Source organism: Bos indicus, chromosome 15 (genome assembly GCF_029378745.1).
Source record: "Bos indicus isolate NIAB-ARS_2022 breed Sahiwal x Tharparkar chromosome 15, NIAB-ARS_B.indTharparkar_mat_pri_1.0, whole genome shotgun sequence".
NCBI classification, from domain to species: domain Eukaryota; kingdom Metazoa; phylum Chordata; class Mammalia; order Artiodactyla; family Bovidae; genus Bos; species Bos indicus.
In genome coordinates this window covers 8781359-8803615 of record NC_091774.1, presented here as the reverse complement: position 1 = coordinate 8803615, position 22257 = coordinate 8781359, and positions in this window count along the sequence as shown.

The window sequence follows — 22257 nt, the reverse complement described above, 5'->3', positions numbered from 1 at the left end:
GTATTGGTGTTTTTCTTTCTGGCTTACTTCACTCTGTATAATAGGTTCCAGTTTCATCCATCGCATTAGAACTGATTCAAATGTATTCTTTTTAATGGCTGAGTAATACTCCATTGTGTATATGTACCACAGCTTTTAGTAGGATACACATTTTAACAATGTTAATTCTTCTAATCCATGAACACAAATCTCTTTCCATTTATTTGTATCACCTTCAATTTCCTTCATCAATGTTTCATAGTTTTTAGAGTACAGGTCTTTGGTTAAGTTTATTCCTAGGTATTTAATTTATTTATTTATTTTGAGGACTTCCCTAGTGGCTCAGATGGTAAAGTGTCTGTCTGCAATGCAGGAGACCTGGGTTCGATCCCTGGGTTGTGCAGATCTCCTGGAGAAAGAAATGGCAACCCACTCCAGTACCTTGCCTGGAAAATCCCATGGACAGAGGAGCCTGGTGGGCTACAGTCCATGGGGTCACAAAAAGTCGGACACGGCTGAGTGACTTCTCTCACTCACTTTTTTATTTATTTTTATGTGATTTTAAGTGGGATTGTTTTCTTGCTTTCTCTTTCTGATAGTTCACTATTAGTACATAGAAATGCTGTATCCTGAAGTTTTACTGAATCCACTTATTAGTTTGAACAGTTTTTTGGTGGAGACTTTAGGGATTTCTATACATGGTGTCATGCCATCCAGAAATACTGGCAGTTTCACTTCTTCTGTTCCCATTTGGATGTTTTATATCTTTTTCTTATCTGGCTGTTGTGGCTAATACTTTCAATACTATGTTAGATAAAAGTGATGAGCGTGGACATGCTTGTTGTGTTCCTGATTTTAGAGGAAAGACTTTCAGCTTTGCACCATTGATTATGATGTTAGCTGTGAGTTTGTCATAAATTTCATTTCCTATATTGAAATATATCCCTCACACCAGCTTTGATGGGAGTTTTCACCAGGAATGGATGTTGAATTTTCTCAAATGAGATGATCATGTAATTTTATCCTTGCTTTTCTTAGTGTGATGTATTACATTGATTGATTTCTGACTGCTAAACCGTCCTTTACATTCCTGAAATAATTTCCACTTGATGGTGGTGTATGATTTTTTTCTATATCTTGTTGGATTCAGTTTACTAATACCTTGTTGAAAAATTTTGCTTTTATATTCATCAGAGATATTGGCCTGTAATTTTCTTTTTTCATAGTTCTTTACCTGGTTTTCATATCAAGGTAAGGGTGACCTCATAGAATGAATTTGGGAGTGTTCCTTCATCTCTAATTTCTTGGAATACTTTGAAAAGGATAGGTATTAACTTTCCTTAAATGTTTGGTAGAATTCCCCTATGAAGATGTCCACTCTTGGATTTTTATTTGCTGAGGGTTCTTTTACTTTCCAGGTTGTCTATTTCTTCCTGATTCGGTCTTGGAAGGTTGGATGCTCCTAGCAATTTGTCTATTCCTTCTACATTGTTAAATTTATTGGCATTTAACTGTTCATTCCTTGCTTGTTTAGCTGCTCAGTCATATCCAACTCTTTGTAACTCCATGGACTGTAGCCCATTAGACTCCTCTGTTCATGAGATTCTCCAGGCCAGAATACTGGAGTGGGTAGCCATTCCCTTCTCCAGGGGATTTCCCAACCCAAAGATTTAACCCAAGTCTCCTGTATTGCAGGCAGATTCTTTACCATCCGAATCACATTCTATTATGGTATTTTTGTATCTCTGTGATATCTACTGTTAGTTCTGCTGTTTTATTTCTTACTTTGTTCTTTTGTGCTCTTTTTTCTTGATGAGCCTAAGGTTTATCAACTTTGTCTTCTCAAAAAAACCTGTTCTTGCTTTCACTGATCTCTTCTTCTCTCTTTTCTTTCTTTTCTTTTTGTCTCTACATATTTCCACTCTAGTATATCCTTCTTCACACTTCCCAGGTGGTGCTAGTGATAAAGAATCTGCCTGCCAATGCAGGAGACACAAGAGATGTGGATTTGATCCCTGGGTCAGGAGGATCCCCTGGAGTAGGAGTTGGCAACCCTCTGAAGTATCCTTGCCTGGAAAATTCCATGGACAGAGTAAGAGCTTAGAGGGCTATATTACATGCGGCCACAGAGAGTCAGACATGAATGAATGACCAAGCATGTATCCTTCTTTTGCTGACTTTGGACTTTCTTGTTCTTTTTCTAATTCCTTTAGATGGAAAGTTAGGTTATTTATTTGAGATTTTTCTTGTTTCTTGAGTTAGGCCTGTATTACTATAAAATTCCATCTTAGAACTACTTTTGCAACATCCCAGAGTGTTTGGAAAGTTCCATGTTTATTTTCATTTATCTGTTGGTATTTTCTGATTTCCTCTTTGATTTCATTGCAATTCACTATTTTTTTTAGTATCATGTTTTTAGTCTCCAGTATGTTGATACTTTTTCGTTTTTGTTTCTATAATTGCTTTATAGTTTCATACCATTTGGTTGGAAAAGATACTTGATATAATTCCTATTGTCTTAAATTTGTTGAGACATTTTTTTGGCCTAAAATGTGATCTGCCCTGGAGAATACTGCATGTGTACTTGAAAAAGAATGTGTATTGTGCTGTTTGGGGATGGAAAGTCCTTTAGATATCTGTTAAGTCCAACCAGTCTAATGTGCCACTTAAGACCACTCTTTCATTATTAATGCTCTGTCCTGGTGATTTGTCCATTAATTTAAGTGGGGAGTTAGAGTAAAGTCCCCTGCTATTATCATATTACTGTCAATTTCTCCCTTTATGTCTGTTAATATTTGCTTTATATATTTATATGTTGCTGTATTAGATGCATATATGTTCAGCACAGTTCAGTCACTCAGTTGTGTCCAACTCTTTGTGACCTCATGGACTGCAGCACACCAGGTTTCTCTGTCCATCACCAACTTCTGGAGTTTATTCAAACTCATGTCTATTGAGTCGGTGATGCCATCCAACCATCTCATCTCCTGCTGTCTCCTTCTCCTCCAGACTTCAATCTTTCCCAGCATCAGGATCTTTTCAAATGAGTCAGTTCTTTGCACCAGGTAGCCAAAGAACTGGAGTTTCAGCTTCAGCATCAGTCCTTCTGATGAATATTCAGAGCTGATTTCCTTTAGGACTTACTGATTTGATATCCTTTCAGTCCAAGGGACTCTTAAGAGTCTTCTCCAACATCACAGTTCAAAAGCATCAATTTTTCGGCACTCAGCCTTCTTTATGGTCCAACTCTCACATCCTTACATGACTACTGGAAAAAGCATAATTTTGACTAGATGGACCTTTGTCAGCAAAGTAATCTCTGCTTTTTAATATGCTGTCTAGGTCAGTCATAGCTTTTCTTCCAAGGAGCAAGCATCTTTTAATTTCATGGCTGCAGTCACCATCTGCAGTGATTTTGGAACCAAAAAAAGAATAAAATCTCTCACTGTTTCCATTGTTTATCCATCTATTTGCCATGAAGTGATGGGACCAGATGCCATGATCTTAGTTTTCTGAATGTCGATTTTAAGCCAGGTTTTTCACTCTCTTTTTTCACTTTCATCAAGAGGCCCTTTAGTCCTTCTTCACTTTCTGCCATTAGGGTGCTATCATCTGCATATCTGAAGTTATTGATATTTCTCCCAGCAATCTTGATTCCAGCTTGTGCTTCATCCAGCCTGGCATTTCATATGATGTACTCTGCATAGAAGTTAAATAAACAGCATGACAATATACAGCCTTGATGTACTCCTTTCCCAACTTGGAACCAGTCCATAGGTCTTACTGAAACTCCTGGGATCTTTCTATGCCATTTGGGATCTAAAAGAGGTCCAAACTTAGGCTCAGTGTCTGTACGAATTTGCCACACCACGTTTTTATTCCAGCTGGTACAGTTGACATAGTGATGTTTTCCCAGAGGTCTGACTCATAAATGCTGCAAAAACCCTCCACTGTGACTTTTCCTCATGGCAGATACACCTATCCATCCTCCGCCACAGGGTCTTAGTCTAAAGGTAAAACCATTGACCACATTTGCTCTTCTTACCTTTGACTCTATTCATCCCATATGCCTCCATTTAGAAGACTCAGGCTTTCTTCCCTAAGGTAAGAACTACCTTATATCATGTCTTTAGAGCTCTCTCCCTGTAGCATATAGGGATCTCAACTTTTAACAAAGCCTGCAGCTCAAGACTATTTCCTTCCTAGGTGCCAAAAGCAAATGCTATTTGACAGCCAGAATTGAATAATGCCTTTATCATTTTAGTTCAACCCACCCTGTGTCTGAAACTCCAAAACTCCTTGCTTCAAAAGGTGGGAACCTTGGAGCAGCAATATTTTCAAATATGGAAAAACATCTGTAAATATTTTGTAATATCGTTTCATTTAAGCAAGTTTTGGAAATGAGCTACTAAACAAAGTTAAAAAGATGTCTTTAATATGCAAAATTTTAAGATGGTTAATATACTAGTGTGCACACTAATTCCAAGAAAGTGATATAGTATGCAGCGTTTCTCAAATCTATCTGGTTAAGGAAACTTTTAAAATTATCATCTTATGGAATCAGTTTTCTATGGAATAAATTTTTGGAGACACTGAGTTACTCAGGACAACCACAGTAGCATAGTATCCAGAGAGAGAAGACAGGAGAATTTTCTAGAGGCAAAGAATCACTTGTTGATAGCTTTCATTTGTCTCCTCTTTCTCAAAACCCAAATTATTTCTATTAGAGAAGGTAAACTGACATTGATTAAGCAGATCCTCCAAGTATATATATGTGCTTCTTATTATCATCTTAAGGGCTTGTAGTAGCTTCACAATTTTTTTTTCTGCCATGAAGACTTAACAATTCAGTAAGTTATCCCTTAGAGCATTAACAGTAACTTCACAGATTGAATATGTTAATGGAACTTTAAAAGTGCTTAGTTTAATTCTGTTGAGCAATTTATGCAGCAAGAAAATCTGAAAGAAAGCAGCTTTGTAAAGGATTATACTAAACTCTCAATTATCTGCTTTATGGATTACTCTCCTGGAGCCAAGATCACTGTTTTGCATTTATCTTCTTTGACTTTCTCACTTGCTTCTTCTTTCTTCTTTTTTTTTGTCTTTTTTTTTCTTTTAAATTTTATTTAATTTTTAAACTTTACATAATTGTATTAGTTTTGCCAAATATCAAAATGAATCTGATATCTACAACCTCAGAGGCACTATAAGGGGAGGTGTTAGTTTCTATTATGGCAGATTTTTGTTTCAGTAGCAGGAACTATTCTATTCTCCTGCTGATATTTAAATTAGTGTATATATCCCCATAAAATGGTCAAACATGGGCAAGCCCAGGGAAGCCTAGATTCAGTGGTTGCACAGTGTGATCATGATATTTCCAAAGCAGAAGTCAGAGTTGAACTTTACTGAAATCTCAACTTTGCTATTGCACTAGGTCTCCCCTTCCTCCAAAGAGAAGCATCTGAGAGGAGCATCCAAGCCACAGCACTCATTTTCTTCTAACCTCAGCTCTGTTGTGTATCTCAGATTGACCAGACACGTGGTACAGTTGCCTCTCACCCACCTTGCCCCCAGCAGGTCACCATAGAGAGATTATGCTGGCTATAGAGCCAGGCTCACAAAAAGGGACATTGTAGACAGGATTACACAGTTTTCTGGGAACAAACAGAAACCCGTATAGCATGCAAGGCAATCCTTGAATAAAAATACTAATTAACACTATACTAACGCATATATATGGAATTTAGAAAGATGGTAACAATAACCCTGTGTACGAGACAGCAAAAGAGACACCGATGTATAGATCAGTCTTATGGACTCTGTGGGAGAGGGAGAGGGTGGGGAGATTTGGGGAAATGGCATTGAAACATGTATAATATCATGTATGAAACGAGTCGCCAGTCCAGGTTCGATGCACAGTACTGGATGCTTGGGGATGGTGCACTGGGACGACCCAGAGGGAGGGTATGGGGAGGGAGGAGGGAGGCGGGTTCAGGATGGGGAACACAGGTATACCTGTGGTGGATTCATTTCGATATTTGGCAAAACTAATACAATATTGTAAAGTTTAAAAATAAAATAAAATTTTTAAAAAAAAAAAACTGCCTCTGCTACTCTATTGCTAGGCTTTAAAAACATCAACAGAGCATCAATAATTTTGTAATTCTAATCTGTCCACCTGGAAAACTCTGACTTCCAATGGTATAAATAGTTCAGCCACGTGATTTTTATACAGATTACACAAGCATGACATAATATACATTATATAGAACATTAAAAACATGTAGATAAATACCTGCATGACTGTGCAAGTGTTAGGTATATGTGTTTAAATGCTTGCCTAGGTCCTTAGCATTTACAAATCTCTAGCTCAATGACACAATATTGCATTTTTTAAAAAAGGAAAATTGTCAATCCAGAACACACAAAGGACCCTGAAAATAGGTGTTACCAAACTCAAAATGTAACCTAGGCAAAATTCTCTGTCATACATGAACTACTATTTTTCAAAAAAACATGGGTAATGTTGTCATGAAAAGAAATTATTGATTTATTTAAAAGCATTGCTGATGTCATAGTGATTTTTTATTCATTATATACTTGTTCAATCAAAATATTGAAAGTATAACTATTTTGTGGAGAATCCATAAAATGTTTTTATGTAAGAAGCAGCAGCTTTATAAAATGATAACATTAAAGTTGATCACAATTTTCTTCCTTTAATTTTTTTTCATTTTCTCATTTTTCTAAAATAAATATGTGATACTCTTAAAACTTTACTCAAATATTTGGAAATCTATATGATAGATGTCAGGACTTATGTAATTAAGCACATTAGGTGCAAAGATTATTTGGTTTGAAGGTATTCCAAGCCTAGACAACAGATCACCAAGATGTGGGGAGTAGGTAAGACTAGAGAGGAACTTTTAAGGGAAGGAAAAATTTAGCAACTGGAGAATGAAAAAAGTAGATGAAACAGTGACATCTTCAGTAAGTGAAACAATGACAAGGAGGTGAGGTTCTGCCTGGAGACCAAATGATTTCAGAAATTGTAATACACATATGTTCTTGTAGGAAGATAAAGACACATGGGTTAGGAATGAACAGATACAATTTAGCCATGAATGCATAGATTTTAAGGAAAGATTTGTTGTTCAGTTGCTCAGTCATGTCTGACTCTTTGCAACCCCATGGACTGCAGCACACCAGGCTTCCCTGTGCTGGGAAAGAAGGGAGAGTAGAGCTACTAGAAATGCTTTTATTCAGACCTAATCTATATATATAATTTTATATATTTTATATTTTTATTTATAATATATAATCAATATATAATATATATTTATATAACATAAATAATATGTTTATTTTATATAATTTTATATATATATATGTAAATTATAAGGTCAGTGGGATAATAAAGAAAAAGAACAAGAGAGAAAGCAGCTCCAGCCAGGCTGCTATTTCTCATACATAAAAATTGAAGCAGACAATAACCCACATTGCTTTCAGGACATATGCAGGAAATTCCAAGTCACCTTTTGGTTAAGTTATAGAGCCTTTTGTTCTGCTTTAAGACCTTCACTGACTTGCCCCCCACAGTCTCCAATACCCTCAAATCTCCAGGGTGCCTCTTTCTATTCACCTCAGGCTTTAAATTAGTCATTCCTGGCCATCCTCCAGCACACTTCCCTTTCTGGAAAGCCACCTCCTGTGTTTTCATCAGGAGCTGCACAATTTCAAGAGCTCTCTGAAGAATGGGAAAAGCAGTCTGGAGAGCTGAAGCCAGGAAGGTGTTCCAAGCAGGTGGTCTAGCCTGGAAAACAGATCAGAAGAGGGAGAGGAGACTTCTGCATCTCAGACAATCAACTTTGAGCAGATACTCTGAAAGACAGCCAACTTTTCATTAGCGGTGGAGGTGGAGGTAGTAGGTGGGGAGGCCAGGCAATTGCCATTAAACCACCAAAGAACAAAGTAAAATGTTATTTCAAATCACTTTCTTTTTCTCTTTATTCTTTTATTCATTCATGCATTCAGAGTACATTTACTAAATATTGGAAGTTATTTACAGAACATAAAAACTAGCTAGACTTGGGAATAAACAGAGTAATGCCTAGAAATAGTACTCCTGAGTGACTTTATTTTTAATGCATGTTCCTTTCTCTGCAATGGCAAGCTTCATAAATCACAATCATATTTGTGAAATTCTCTTATATATATATAGACATAAGAGAGCATCCCTGTTGGAATGCAAAAAAAGTAAAATGAACATCAAAAAATAAACTGTGTTTCATGCTGAGGCACCACACAAGTTTGCAGTCCTAGTCACATCACATTCTATGTGGTACTTAGAAAGTCACACCATGCAGCAAAGCCATGTGACATTTATGCAAGAGAAAGTTGGATATCTTCATGAATTCAATGATATTCTTCATGGATTCAAGGTAAAGTTTTTAAAAGAAGCAAAGTACAGGACTTCATACTTCTTTGTGAAAGAAAAAAACCTTTTTTTATATTCTTCAGTGTTTTGCACATGGTGAGTCCTCAGATACTGATTAAATAAGCCAAATTGAGTCCAAGGAACTCAGTTGCAAGCAAAGGAAAGGAGTTTAGAAAACCCCAAACTGACCAAAATGAAGTTTCTGTTATTAGAGGGAATGGAGCTTGCAATGAAAAAATAAATTTCTTGCCCCTTGACATTTGGGACCAAGAATCATACCTGCTATGACACCTACTATGTTCATTTCCAAGGCAAGCCGTTCAATATCACAGTAATCCAAGTCCATGACCCAACCAGTAATGCTGAAGAAGCTGAAGCTGAACGGTTCTATGAAGGCCTACAAGACCTTCTAGAACTAACACCTAAAAAAGATGTCCTTTTCATCATAGAGGACTGGAATGCAAAAGTAGGGAGTCAAAAGATACCTGGATTAACGGGCAAGTTTGGCCTTGGAGTACAAAATGAGCAGGGCAAAGACTAACAGACTTTTACCAAGAGAACACACTGGTCACAGCAAACACCCTCTTCCAACAACACAAGAGAAGACTCTGCACATGGACATCACCAGATGGTCAACACTGAAATCAGATTGATTATATTCTTTGCAGCCAAAGATGGAAAGGCTCTATACAGTCAGCAAAAACAAGACCAGGAGATGACTGTGGCTCAGAGCATGAACTCCTTATTGCCAAATTCAACTTAAATTGAAGAAAGTAGGGAAAACCATTAGACCATCCGGGTATGACCTAAATCAAATCCCTTATGATTATACAGTGGAAGTGACAAATAGATTCAAGGGATTAGATCTGATAGAAGCCTGCAGAACTATGGATGGAGGTTCATGACATTGTACAGGAAGCAGTGATCAAGACCATTCCCAAGAAAAAGAAATACCAAAAGGCAAAATGGTTGTCTGAGGAGGCCTTACAAACAGCTGAGAAAAGAAGAAAAGCTAAAGGCAAAGAAGGAAAGTAGAGATATACCCATCTGAATGCAGAGTTCCAAAGAATAGCAACAGAGATAAGAAAGTTGTCCTCAGTGATCAATGTAAAGAAATGGAGGAAAACAATTGAATGGGAAAGATTAGAGATCTCTTCAAGAAAATTAGAGATACCAAGGGAACATTTCATACAAAGATGGGCACAATAAGGGACAGAAATGGTGTGGACCTAATAGAAGCATGAGAGATTAAGAAGAGGTGGCAAGAATACAGAAGAACTATACAAAAAAGATCTTCATGACCCAGATAACCATGATGGTGTGATCACTCACCTAGAGCCAGACATCCTGGAGTGTGAAGTCAAGTGGGCCTTATGATAGATCACTACAAACAAAGCTAGTGGAGGTGATGGAATTCCAGTTGAGCTATTTCAAATCCTAAAAGATGATGCTGTGAAAGTGCTGCACTCAATATGCCAGCAAATTTGGAAAACTCAGCAGTAGCCACGTGACTGGAAAAAGTCAGTTTTCATTCCAATCCCAAAGAAAGGCAATGGCAAAAAATGTTCAAACTACGACACAGTTGCACTCATCTCACACACTAGTAAAGGAATGCTCAAAATTTCCCAAGCAATGCTTAAACAGTACATAAACTGTGAACTTCCAGATGTTCAAGCTGGATTTTTCTAAAAGGCAGAAGAACCAGAAATCAAGTTGCCAACAACTACTGGATCATTGAAAAAGCAAGAGAGTTCCAGAAGAACATCTATTTCTGCTTTATTGACTACACCAAAGCCTTTGACTGTGTGGATCACAATAAACTGTGGAAAATTCTTACAGAGATCAGTATACCAGACCACCTGACCTGCCTCCTGAGAAACCTGTATACAGGTGAAGAAGCAACAGTTAAAACTGGACATAGAACAACAGACAGGTTCCAAATTGGGAAAAGTGTACTTCAAGGCTCCATATTGTCACCCTGCTTATTTAACTTACATGCAGAGTACATCATGAGAAATGCCAGGCTGGATGCAGCACCAGCTGGAATCAAGATTACTGGAAGAAATATCAATAAACTCAGATACACAGATGACACCACCCTTACGGCAGAAAGTGAAGAAGAACTAAAGAGCCTCTTGTTGAAAGTGAAAGAGGAGAGAGAAAATGTTGGCTTAAAACTCAACGTTCAGAAAACTAAGATCATAGCGTCTGGTCCCATCACTTCCTGGAAAATAGATGGTGAAACAATGGAAACAATGAAAGAAATCACTCCAGATGGTGACAGCTGTAGCCATGTAATTAAAAGACGCTTGATCCTTGAAAGAAAAGCTATGACCAAGCTAGACAGCATATTAAAAAACAGAGACACCACTTTATCAACAAAGGTCTGTCTAGTCAAAGCTCTGGTTTTTCCAGTAGTCATGTAAGGATGTGAGAGTTTGACTATAAAGAAAGTTGAGTGCTGAAGAATTGATGCTTTTAAACTGTGGTGTTGGAGGAGGCTCTTGAGAGTCCCTTGGACTGCCAGGAGATCAAACCAGTCTATTCTAAAGAAAATCAACTCTGAATATTCATTGGAAGGACTGATGCTGAAGCTGAAATTCCAACACTTTGGCTACCTGATGGGAAGAACTGACTCATTGGAAAAGAACCCTGATTCTGGGAAAGATTGAGGGCAGGAGGAGAAGGGGATGACAGAGGATGAGATGGTTGGATGGCAATCACTGACTCGATGGACATGAGTTTGAGCACGCTCTGGGAGTTGGTGATGGATAGGGGAGGCTGGTGTGCTGTGGTCCATGGGGTCGCAAAGAGTCAGACACGACTGAGCGACTGTACTGAACTGAATGATACATTCATATGTCTCATTTAATGCACTTTTTATAGTAACCCTGTGAAGAAGGTATGATACATATTATTACTACAGAAGAAAAAACTGAAGTTCAAGTACTCAACTCTAGAAATTCTACCTATTTTCTCATCTTGGTCTTGCTTATTTTTGTCCTACACTAATCACGTACTTCTTCCAGGAGCCCCACCTTCATGGCACTTTATATTCTCTTGTGAATGTACAAATTGTTTCTCTCCAATTGTAGCCCAAGTTCCCAGATTCATCCCTTGGATCTCTAGAAATAGAAGCATATGACAGCCAAATCCTCACTTGCCATAAGAAATAATCAGGTATTGTCAAGAAGTAATAAATCAAAAATTATAAATATAAATTTTAGAAATAGAGAGGTGAATAACAGAAGAAAATTAGTAACAAGTGGTTAACTTTAAGGATTGAAACAAAACATGGAGGGAGGCAACTATTAATAGTTTTTATTACATGCCTTACAGTACTATTTTTTAATTGTGAAAACTACCACACAGTTGCACTCATCTCACACTCTAGTAAAGTAATGCTTAAAATTCTCCAAGCCAGACTTCAGTAATACATGAACCGTGAACTTCCAGATGTTCAAGCTGGTTTTAGAAAAGACAGAGGAACCAGAGATCAAATTGCCAACATCCTCTGGATCATCAAAAAAGCAAGAGAGTTCCAGAAAAACATCTATTTCTGTTTTATTGACTATGCCAAAGCCTTTTACCATGTGGATCACAATAAATTGTGAAAAATTCTGAAAGCGATGGAAATACCAGAACACCTGACCTGCCTCTTGAGAAACCTGTATGCAGGTCAGGAAGCAACAGTTAGAACTAGACATGGAACAACAGACTGGTTCCAAATAGGAAAAGGAGTACGTCAAAGCTGTATATTGTCACCCTGCTTATTTAACTTATATGCAGAGTACATCATGAGAAACGCTGGGCTGGAGGAAGCACAAGCTGGAATCAAGATTGCAGGGAGAAATGTCAATAACCTCAGATATGCAAATGACACCACCCTGTGGCAGAAAGTGAAGAACTAAACAGCCTCTTGATGAAAGTGAAAAGAGGAGAGTGAAAACGTTGGCTTAAAGCTCAACATTCAGAAAATGAAGATCATGGCATCTGGTCCCATCACTTCATGGAAATAGATGGGGAAACAGTGGAAACAGTGGCTGACTTTATTTTTGGGGGCTCCAAAATCACTGCAGATGGTGATTGCAGCCATGAAATTAAAAGATGCTTACTCCTTGGAAGAAAAGTTATGGCCAATCTAGACAGCATATTAAAAACAGAGATATTACTTTGCAACAAAGGTCCATCTAGTCAAGGCTATGGTTTTCCCAGTGGTCATGTATGGATGTGAGAGTTGACTATAAAGAAAGCTGAGCGCCGAAGAATTGATGCTTTTGAACTGTGGTGTTGGAGATGACTCTTGAGAATCCCTGGAACTGCAAGGAGATCCAACCAGTCCATCCTAAAGGAGATTAGTCCTGGGTGTTCATTGGAAGGACTGATGTTGAAGCTGAAACTCCAATCCTTTGGCCACCTGATTCGAAGAGCTGACTCATTTGAAAAGATCCTGATGCTGGGAAAGATTGAGGGCAGGAGGAGAAGGAGATGACAGAGGATGAGATCATTGGATGGCATCACCAACTCGATGGACATGGGTTTGGGTAAACTCCAGGAGTTGGTGATGGGAAGGGAGGCCTGGCATGCTGCAATTCACGGGGTCGCAAAGAGTTGGACATGACTGAGCGACTGAACTGAACTGAACTGAAACATAAAATTTACCATTTTGAATATACCATTCAGTGGCATTAGTATATTCATTACTACCATGTATTTACAGAACTTTTTCATCATCCCAAACAGAAGTTCTGTGCACATTAAATAACCACTACCCAGTCCGTTTTATGGGCCTCCCTGATGGTGCAGTAGTAAAGAATCTGCCTGCTAATTCAGGCAACGCAAGAGATACAGGTTTGATCCCTGGGTCAAGAAGCTCCCCTGGAATAGAAAATGGCAACCTGCTCTAGTATTCTTGCCTGGAAAATTCCAGGGACCAAGGAGCATGGCAGGCTACAGCCTATGGCATCCCAAAGAATCAGGCATGACTGAGCACACACACACACACACACAGAGCTGCTTTTAATCTAGTCCACTCTCTGTCTCTTTGAGTTTACCTATTCTAGGTTTTTCATATCAGTAGAATCATACAACATTTGTCCCTTTATGTCTAATTTATTTCATTTTATTTTTAAAGTTCATCTTGTTGCAGCATACATCTTAAATTCATTCTTTTTATAAAAGGCTAAATAATATTCTATTGTAGCATTATCTCAGTTCAGTTCAGTCGCTCAGTTGTGTCCAACTCTTTGCGACCCCATGGACCACAGCACACCAGGCTTCCCTGTCCATCACCAACTCCTGGAGTTTACACAAACTCATGTCCATTGAGTCAGTGATGCCATCCAACCATCTCATCCTCTATCATCCCCTTCTTCTCCCACCTTCAATCTTTCCCAGCGTCAAGGTCTTTTCAAATGAGTCAGCTCTTTGCATCAGGCAGCCAAAGTATTGGAATTTCAGCTTCAGCATCAGTCCTTGCAATGAATAGTCAGGACTGATTTCCTTTAGAATTGACTGATTTGATCTGGCAGTTCAAGCGACTCTCAAGAGTCTTCTCCAACACCACAGTTCAAAAGCATCAATTCTTCAGCACTCAGCTTTCTTTATGGTCCAGCTCTCACATCCATACATGAGTACTGGTAAAACCCTAGCTTTGACTGGATGGACATTTGTTGGTAAAGTAGTGTCTCTGCTTTTTGATATGCTGTCTAGGTTGGTCATAGCTTTTCTTCCAAGGAGAAAGCATCTTTTAATTTCATGGCTGCAGTCATCACTATCTGCAGTGATTTTGGAGCCCCAAAAAATAAAATCTGTCACTGTTTCCATTGTTTTCCCATTATCTGCACTGTATTTATTTGTTGATGGACATCTGGGGTATTTCTACCTTTTGGCTAATATGCTGCTGTACAAATATCTATTTAAGTTCCTGCTTTTTTAAAACATATGTGCAAGTGTCGCTTCATTTAAAATACTTTTCAAGGACCTCCTTGGTGGTCCAGTGGTTAAGAATCTGCCTTCAATGCAGGGCATGTGGGTTCAATCCTTGGTCAGAGAACTAAGATCCCACATGCTGAGGGGCATTAAGCCCACACATAGCAAGTAGAGAAGCCTATGCACTGCAACAAAGACACAGCGCAGACAAAAAAAAATTTGTTTTTCAAAGAATAAGTATGGGAGAGAGCAGAAACTAAGGAACAAAGCAATGAAAGGACAAAGGAGGAAATGAATGAACCTGTAAGTGAAAGACTCGGCAATGAGGTTGGACGCCGCAGTGTGTTGGAGAGAAGAGGGATTGGTGACCTATGTTCCTTCCAGCCCCGTTCCCTTAACTCCACCCAAAGCAAAGCAGGGACTTGGGCTTGAGATCACCTATCTCAGTTTTACTTTGCCAACTAAGGTCCGTCTAGTCAAGGCTATCGTTTTTCCAGTGGTAATGTATGGATGTGAGAGTTGGACTGTGAAGAAAGCTGAGCACCGAAGAATTGGTGCTTTTGAACTGTGGTTTTGGAGAAGACTCTTGAGAGTCCCTTGGACTGCAAGGAGATCCAACCAGTCCATTCTGAAGGAGATCAGCCCTGGGATTTCTTTGGAAGGATTGATGCTAAAGCTGAAACTCCAGTACTTTGGCCACCTCATGCAAAGAGTTGACTCATTGGAAAAGACTCTGATGGTGGGAGGGATTGGGGGCAGGAGGAGAAGGGGACGACAGAGGATGAGATGGCTGGATGGTATCACTGACTCGATGGACGTGAGTCTGAGTGAACTCCGGGAGTTGGTGATGGACAGGGAGGCCTAGCGTGCTGCGATTCATGGGGTCGCAAAGAGTTGGACACGACTGAGTGACTGATCTGATCTGATCTGATCTGATCTCAGTTTTGAATCTACATAGTACCTGTGGGAATACAAGCAAATTTACTTAACTTCTGTCATACTTTCTTCATTGGGTAAATGTTTGAATCCTCTTTTTTTTTTTTTTGGCCAAGGCTGCATCCAGTCCTCTCTGATATTTCTCATTTTTAGTGTCAGTCAACATTAGGAATCTCTGTGGGCCTTTATTACCACTAGGTTCTAGAAGTAAAGAAATTAATAAGTGTGGTCCATGCTCTCATGAGGCTTACAGTCTCAGGGGAAGATGGCCTTAGGAACACACAAATGCAAGACTATGTCTACGGAGTTCAGGGGACACATCACACAAGAACCGACAGATCCACTCAGGACAGACCTGCTTTATTGTTTCCACCCAACGTCTGTTCTGACTGGCTAGAGCTTATGTGTACCAACTGTTAAGCTCATTACTTACTCTTTTTGTTGTTGTTCTTTTTTTCCCATGCCATGTGACTTGTGGGATCTCATTTCCCCAGACATGGATTAAACTTGGGCCATGGAAGTGAAAGCCCAAAATCCTAATCACCAGACCACCAGGGAACTCCCAAGTTCAGTACTTTAAATATTACTGATTTAACCAGTGTATTATCAAGTGAGAACTGTCAGAGAAGGAATATGATTAGAGTGTTAAAAGACAAGCGTCATTAGACAGAAGAGGGAAAGACCATGTAGGTACTCTCTAAGCAGGGAGGTTGGCAGTGTTCTGTGCAGTTGAAAATGGGGTCAAAGAATAAAGCTCACCAAGTGAGGAGGTTGGAGAGGTAAGTAAGTACAAAGGGACCACAATGAACCACCTTCTACTCCAAGTTAATACTCAATATTTTCCTAGAAAGTGCAGAGGAGCCTCAGAAGTCTTTGCCTGCAAGTTATGGAATGTCTGATGAAAGAGGAGATGGCAGCAGGAGTTTAGAGGAGAAATGGAAGGTTTCTTGCTACCGCTAGAGCAATAACAAGATGCATATCAGGCGACTCCTAAAAACAGTGTTGGGTCTGATAATTGCAGAGTCACTGTCAACCTTGACCGGCGGTGAAATGGAAGGCATACTGCTGAAGACTGTTGATTAAACGTCCCAAAGTTCATTTCATATGTTCAACCTTGGGTCTCTTCTAGTCTTTTAAGAATTCTAGGGGTAGCTTACATATTGCCTAGTAAAATTTAGCTCTGAGCACCTACTTGAGTTGAATTAGACCTATTTACTCTCCTGTGCACACTTTCACACTGCACCAAACATCCACTTCTCTACAAATAAATCCTGACCTTGCTTTTCCCGATCCAAGGCAGTGCCAAGGCTGTGTCGAGGTGAGGTGCTTCCTCACTGTGGTAAGTGATACACTCAGTTTTGTCTTATCACAGATTGCATTAGTGATATTTGGGAACCCAGAACCTGACTGCACTGGCCCAGCCATAGAACTTTGACTCTTCCCGTCACTCACTATTGCACACGTCACTATTCCATGGCATTTGTATAAATAGGCGATGTCGCTAGCTTGTATTTTGCATCATCATGCTGCTCAGACCTTACTGTCCTCAGAAGCCTCTTACCTTCTTACCAGGTAAGAAGCCCACTTACCCTGAACTCTGAAGACAAGCTTCTCCCCTCATGCTACCTTTGCAAATCCAAGGACCTCTTTTTAACTAAGAGCCTTGCCCAGTAACAGTTCTCCATTCTTTAGCAGCCCTGTGATTCTGTCAGGGGTCTTAAGAAATTTCTGCCCCGAGTTTCCTTACAAGGCAAAAGAGTAGCACGGATATTTATTTTCCCATTCAGATTTACTAAATTCATTGGGGGACCTTAAACAAAAGTGGCTTTTTCGGTTTAAACTATGAGACTGGTATTTTTTTCTGTTATACCACTCAGTATAATTGCTCTAATAGATGCATGCACAAGCTCAAAGGAGCAGCAAAGAAGTTATCCAAGGCAGCCTGTGAAAGTCTGGAAACACTTCTAGAGGAACTGCGATGTGAAAGGTGAACTGGCCATTTGTAGCAGAGGCAAAACACTCAAAGGAGTGGAGATTGAAATAATAATAGCTGTTAATAGATGCTGGACACTTCAAGTGTATGCCCTGTTCTAAGCATTCCATTTTCACTCTTTTAAGCAAATCACTGAATTTTCTCAACCACCATGGGAGGTCAGTATTATTTTATAATTTTCACTTTACAGATGGGAAAATTGAGGCACAAAGTATTTTGTAACTAGCTCAAGGTTATACCTCATTTCTGGAGTCTATGATTCAAACCCAGGAGATGAGAATACACTGAATCACAATGCAAATCTTCCTCCCACTGAAAAACAAGATGAGATAAAAAATGAGTGATCTTGCTAAGGAGCTGGAGGGTCAAGCACAAGAGACATAAAGGAGGGAGATGAGGATTTACAGAGTTGTCTTCCATCTTTGGGATTTTTGTCATTTATAGATTTCTCAGAATTTTCCTTGTGATTCTTCTCAGTTATCTTAGAAACAGAAAAGCGCACAATTCCGGATTGTTATGTCACACTTGCCTGGAGAAAGGATTCCTGTCACAAATTAGGTCCAGGAAGAGACCCATAGGATATAGGAAAATAATTGACAGAGAGTTTAGTGCTGACACAGAGCAGGCTCTGGGACGGTTGGCAAATCTCAACCCTCTGCCTGCAGTGTTTAACAAAAGGATAAGGGTTGGAACTCAACAGTCTCTAAAATCCCAACAATGTCCATGTCCCATCGCCTCCTACTGGCTTGCACTTGGATCTCCGCTTGCCCACTGCCCGCCGAGTTCCCCACGTTTGTACTTTCTTACTCCTCTCCCTCCTCTTGCTCTCATCTGCTGTCTCCCACTGGTCTGGCACCGTCTGTTGTTTTCATATGTCCTGAAAGCTCAAGGATGAGTTTTTACATGCAAAGTTTCTCTTTGTAGGAAAGACACACTTTAACAAAAGAATTATGAATGTAGTCTTTCATCGTGGTCATTTTTTGTCCTTCAGTCTCAATTTTTCTTCTTTGTAATGGTTATGGTATTAGGCACAAATGTACGTATTTATTGTAGCAAAGTTAGAAAAAAATACATAAGCAAACATTTTTACATGTGTCTTTGCAGACTCATATACATTGTCTTTTATTTCCAAATCCCAATTCCTGAGAAATTTGTTAAAACTCCTATTTTAATTGTGAGCAGGGTGCCTTCTGAGAAGTTATAAGAACAGTTGAAAAGTCAAACTGGTAGATGAAATACATCAAATCTTGGATAAAATTGTTTCCCTCCAAAATGGATGAAATTTTAGTCTTAGAAACTCAAGCCTCACTTTATTTCATATTCATTATAGTTTTCTAAAAAACTAAAACTGTGTAGTACTTATGTGTGAATGCCCTGTACCACTTCCAAGAAATTCAAAGCACAGATATAATCTCATTACTTTTCATCAAAACCCCATAGAGTCCCCCTATGAAAGTGCTGTGCTCTCCACATCAGAAGTGTGTTATGAAGCTAAAAGTCACCAAACCTGTTCATGGCCTCCCATTTTATGTAATTTGGAATTAAAAATCATCTAAAATTCTATTCTGTCTATTGTTACCACCCTATTGTTAACATAACCCTGATTCTATATTGTCTCTCTTTCAAAGGAAATAAATTCCATCAAACTGCAGGACAAGAGAGAGACAGCTCCCCAAATCATTGCAATTTTGTTTCTCTCCCTGGGAATACAAGGGAGCTATCAATGTAAATGTCACTAAAGCATTCCTAGGTCCTTATATGAGAAGTGTTAAATAGACATGTTTTCAACTGAGTCTGAAAAATGTGTTTACTTACAAACTTCCTATGCTGTTCTGACTGCTCCCAAAACCAGCTCCCTTCATCCCCACAGGGTTTCCTAGGGAGCCTGCCTGCTCTTGTTCTCAGCATTCTCGACAAGTGACCCACTCTTTGAGAAGGTTGTTTGTTTGTGCTGTGATGTATCATCAATTTTCCCACTGCAAAGCCTGCCTCTGCTCTCCCCATGACTCAGAATGTGTTGAACTACCCCTGACCCAGAAGTCTTCCCTTCCCAACATCTCCTTCGTAGAGGATTTGCTCTTACCTAGTCTTTGACTTCTCCCCTGGTGCTCTTTCTTTAGGCCCAAACTTTTCTACCACTCCTGTCTCTGCTTCACCCTACTTTAATCACAGAGAAACAACCCCTCTTTTCACCTTTTAAAAGGAGCAAATTAAAATTTTGTTCTTATCTCCCCAGTCTCTCCCCCAAACAAAAAGAAGAAAACAATTGTATAAATCTCCCCAAGGGCAGAAACAGTGAACAAGGACTTATTCAGCTTTGCATCCCAGAAGCTCTTTGTACAGTGACTTGAAAGCAGTAACTTACAGTTAATTAGCTCTTGGATTGCATTTGAAGGCCTCACTTTGGCCAGATAACAAATTCACAATAAACATAACAGTATAGATTATAATCTGGCCTCTGTAGTTCTACTCCCTCTTTAGTTAAAATCATCATCTGCATGTAATTCACCATTTTCTGGGCTCCATTGTTGAAAATGAACATTTTACACTAAGGCATAAAAAGATTCAATGTTCATTGTTGTTGTTCAGTTGTGGCCCCATCCAGGATCCTCTGACCATGGAATTCATCAGGCCAGAGTACCGGAGTGGGTGGCCATTTCCTTCTCCAGGGGATCTTCCCTACCTAGCGATCAAACCCCTGTCTCCTGCATTGCAGGCAGATTCTTCACTGTCCGAGCCGCCAGGGAGGCCCTAATGTTCCTTGGAAAGGGAAAGGGAAAGGGAAATTGCTCAGTCGTGTCCGACTCTTTGCGACCCCATGGACTGTAGCCTACCAAGCTCCTCCATCCATGGGATTTTCCGGGCAAAGGTACTGGAGTGGGTTGCCATTTCCTTCTCCAGAGGATCTTCCTGACCCAGGGATCGAACCCAGGTATACCTTCATTGCAGGCAGATGCTTTACCCTCTGAGCCACTAGGGAAGCTCAAATGTTCCTTAGGGAGACAAAATCTCCTACCAGTTCAATGTTCACAATTTCCTTATCATCAAAAGGCACCCAATGCCACATATTCACAATACTAAGACATATCTTTCATGATGTAGCTTTTCTAAAATAGCAGGGTTTTTTTCTTTTTAACTTATTTATTTTTGGCTGCAGCAGGTCTTCATTGTTGCACATGGGCTTTCTCTAGTTGCAAGGAGCCAGGCAGCTCTCTAGTTGCAGTGCTCAGTCTTCTCATGTAGTGGTTTCTCTTGTGGAGCAGTGCTCTAGGGTGCTCAGACTCAGTAGCTTAGTTGTCCTGAGGCATGTGGAATCCTTCCCTGAGGCATCTGGACCAGGGATCCAACCCGCCTCTCCTGCATTGGCAGGCAGATTCTCAGCCACTGGACCACCAAGGAAGTCCTGTGATGAATTTTCTAATTGACGATGGTGGTGGTGATTTAGTTGCTAAGTTGTGTCCAACTCTTCCAACCCCATTGACTACAGCCCACCAGGCTCCTCTGTCCATGAGATTCTCCAGGCAAAAATACTGGAGTGGGTTGCCATTTTCTTCTCCAGGGGATCTTCTTGACCCAGGAATTGAACCCAGATCTCCTGCATTGCAGGCAGATTCTTTACCAACTGAGCTTCAAGGGAAGCCCAACTGATGCATACATTTAACACAATTATCATTGATGCATACATTTAACACAGTCGTGCTGATCTTTCCCCTCAAGTATTAGTGTTGTTTCTTACAAATACATGGTAAAATTTGGATTTCAGTGCTTCAAAATAGCATTTTTGAAAGAATGTTGCTTTTTTTGTTTTTTATTCTACCCAATGAATATTTTTCTCAGCAGTAAGATAATAAATTTTTAGTCTTTGATTAATTTATTCTGCAGTATGGAATTAAATGCTACCTCATCATAAAATAACCAGTGACACATCTTCCATTTAGCGCCATCAACTGTTTTCTGCATCTTCTAACTTTCCAAAGCATGTTATGAACTGATATACGTTGTTAGGGCACTTGCCAGGTTGTGTTCCTTCTCCAGTTACATTTGACATTTAATTTAGGGGTTGAGCAAATGCCAGCTACTGCAGGCTGTGACTACCTATAACACTGAAACTAATTTCGATGGAATCAATAGCTTTTGCTTTTTGCTTCCCAAAGAATTATCAAAATTACAGGGATTCTAGAATTAAATTAAGGTTTTAAAACCCTGCTTCAGCCTCTTGCTGATATAAAATAGGTATCATGGTGCCCAGAATATTAAATTTTAAAATAGTAAATTAAAGGTATATTCTTTTGTATTTAGAAAGTTACATATTAAAAGACAGACATTATTATCCTCCTTCATAAAAGAAATACACAAATTATTAGGAAAAGTTTGAATACTTTTTAAAGGAAAAGAATGAGAGACACAACAAATAACTCACCAAAGAAATAAAAAAGGAACAATACATGTGTGTGTTGGCGGTGGTGGTGGGTGGGGGGAGTGCAATATCACTGTTAATGGAAAGCCAAATCCCAGAGCTATTGTTTTTTTTTCCTTCATTGGTCCAGTTTTCTAATAACTTAAAAAAAAAAAATAGCCTTACTGAGATAAAAGTAACTAAAGTTTACCATACAGTGGTTTCGGTACATTCACAGAGTTGTGCAACTACCACCACTAATTTTAGTGCATTTTGATTGTTCCCAAAAGAAACCACACATCCATTAGCAGCCACTCTCTGTTCCTCGTTTCCCCCAGCTTCTGGCAATCATTAATCTACTTTCTGTTTCCAACGATCTGCCTACTTTGGACATTTTACATAAATGGAATTATACAACATGGGGTCTTTTGTGATTGCTTTCATTCAGATCAGATCAGATCAGTCGCTCAGTTGTGTCCGACTCTTTGCGACCCCATGAATCGCAGCACACCAGGCCTCCCTGTCCATCACCAACTCCCGGAGTTCACTGAGACTCATGTCCATCGAGTCAGTGATGCCATCCAG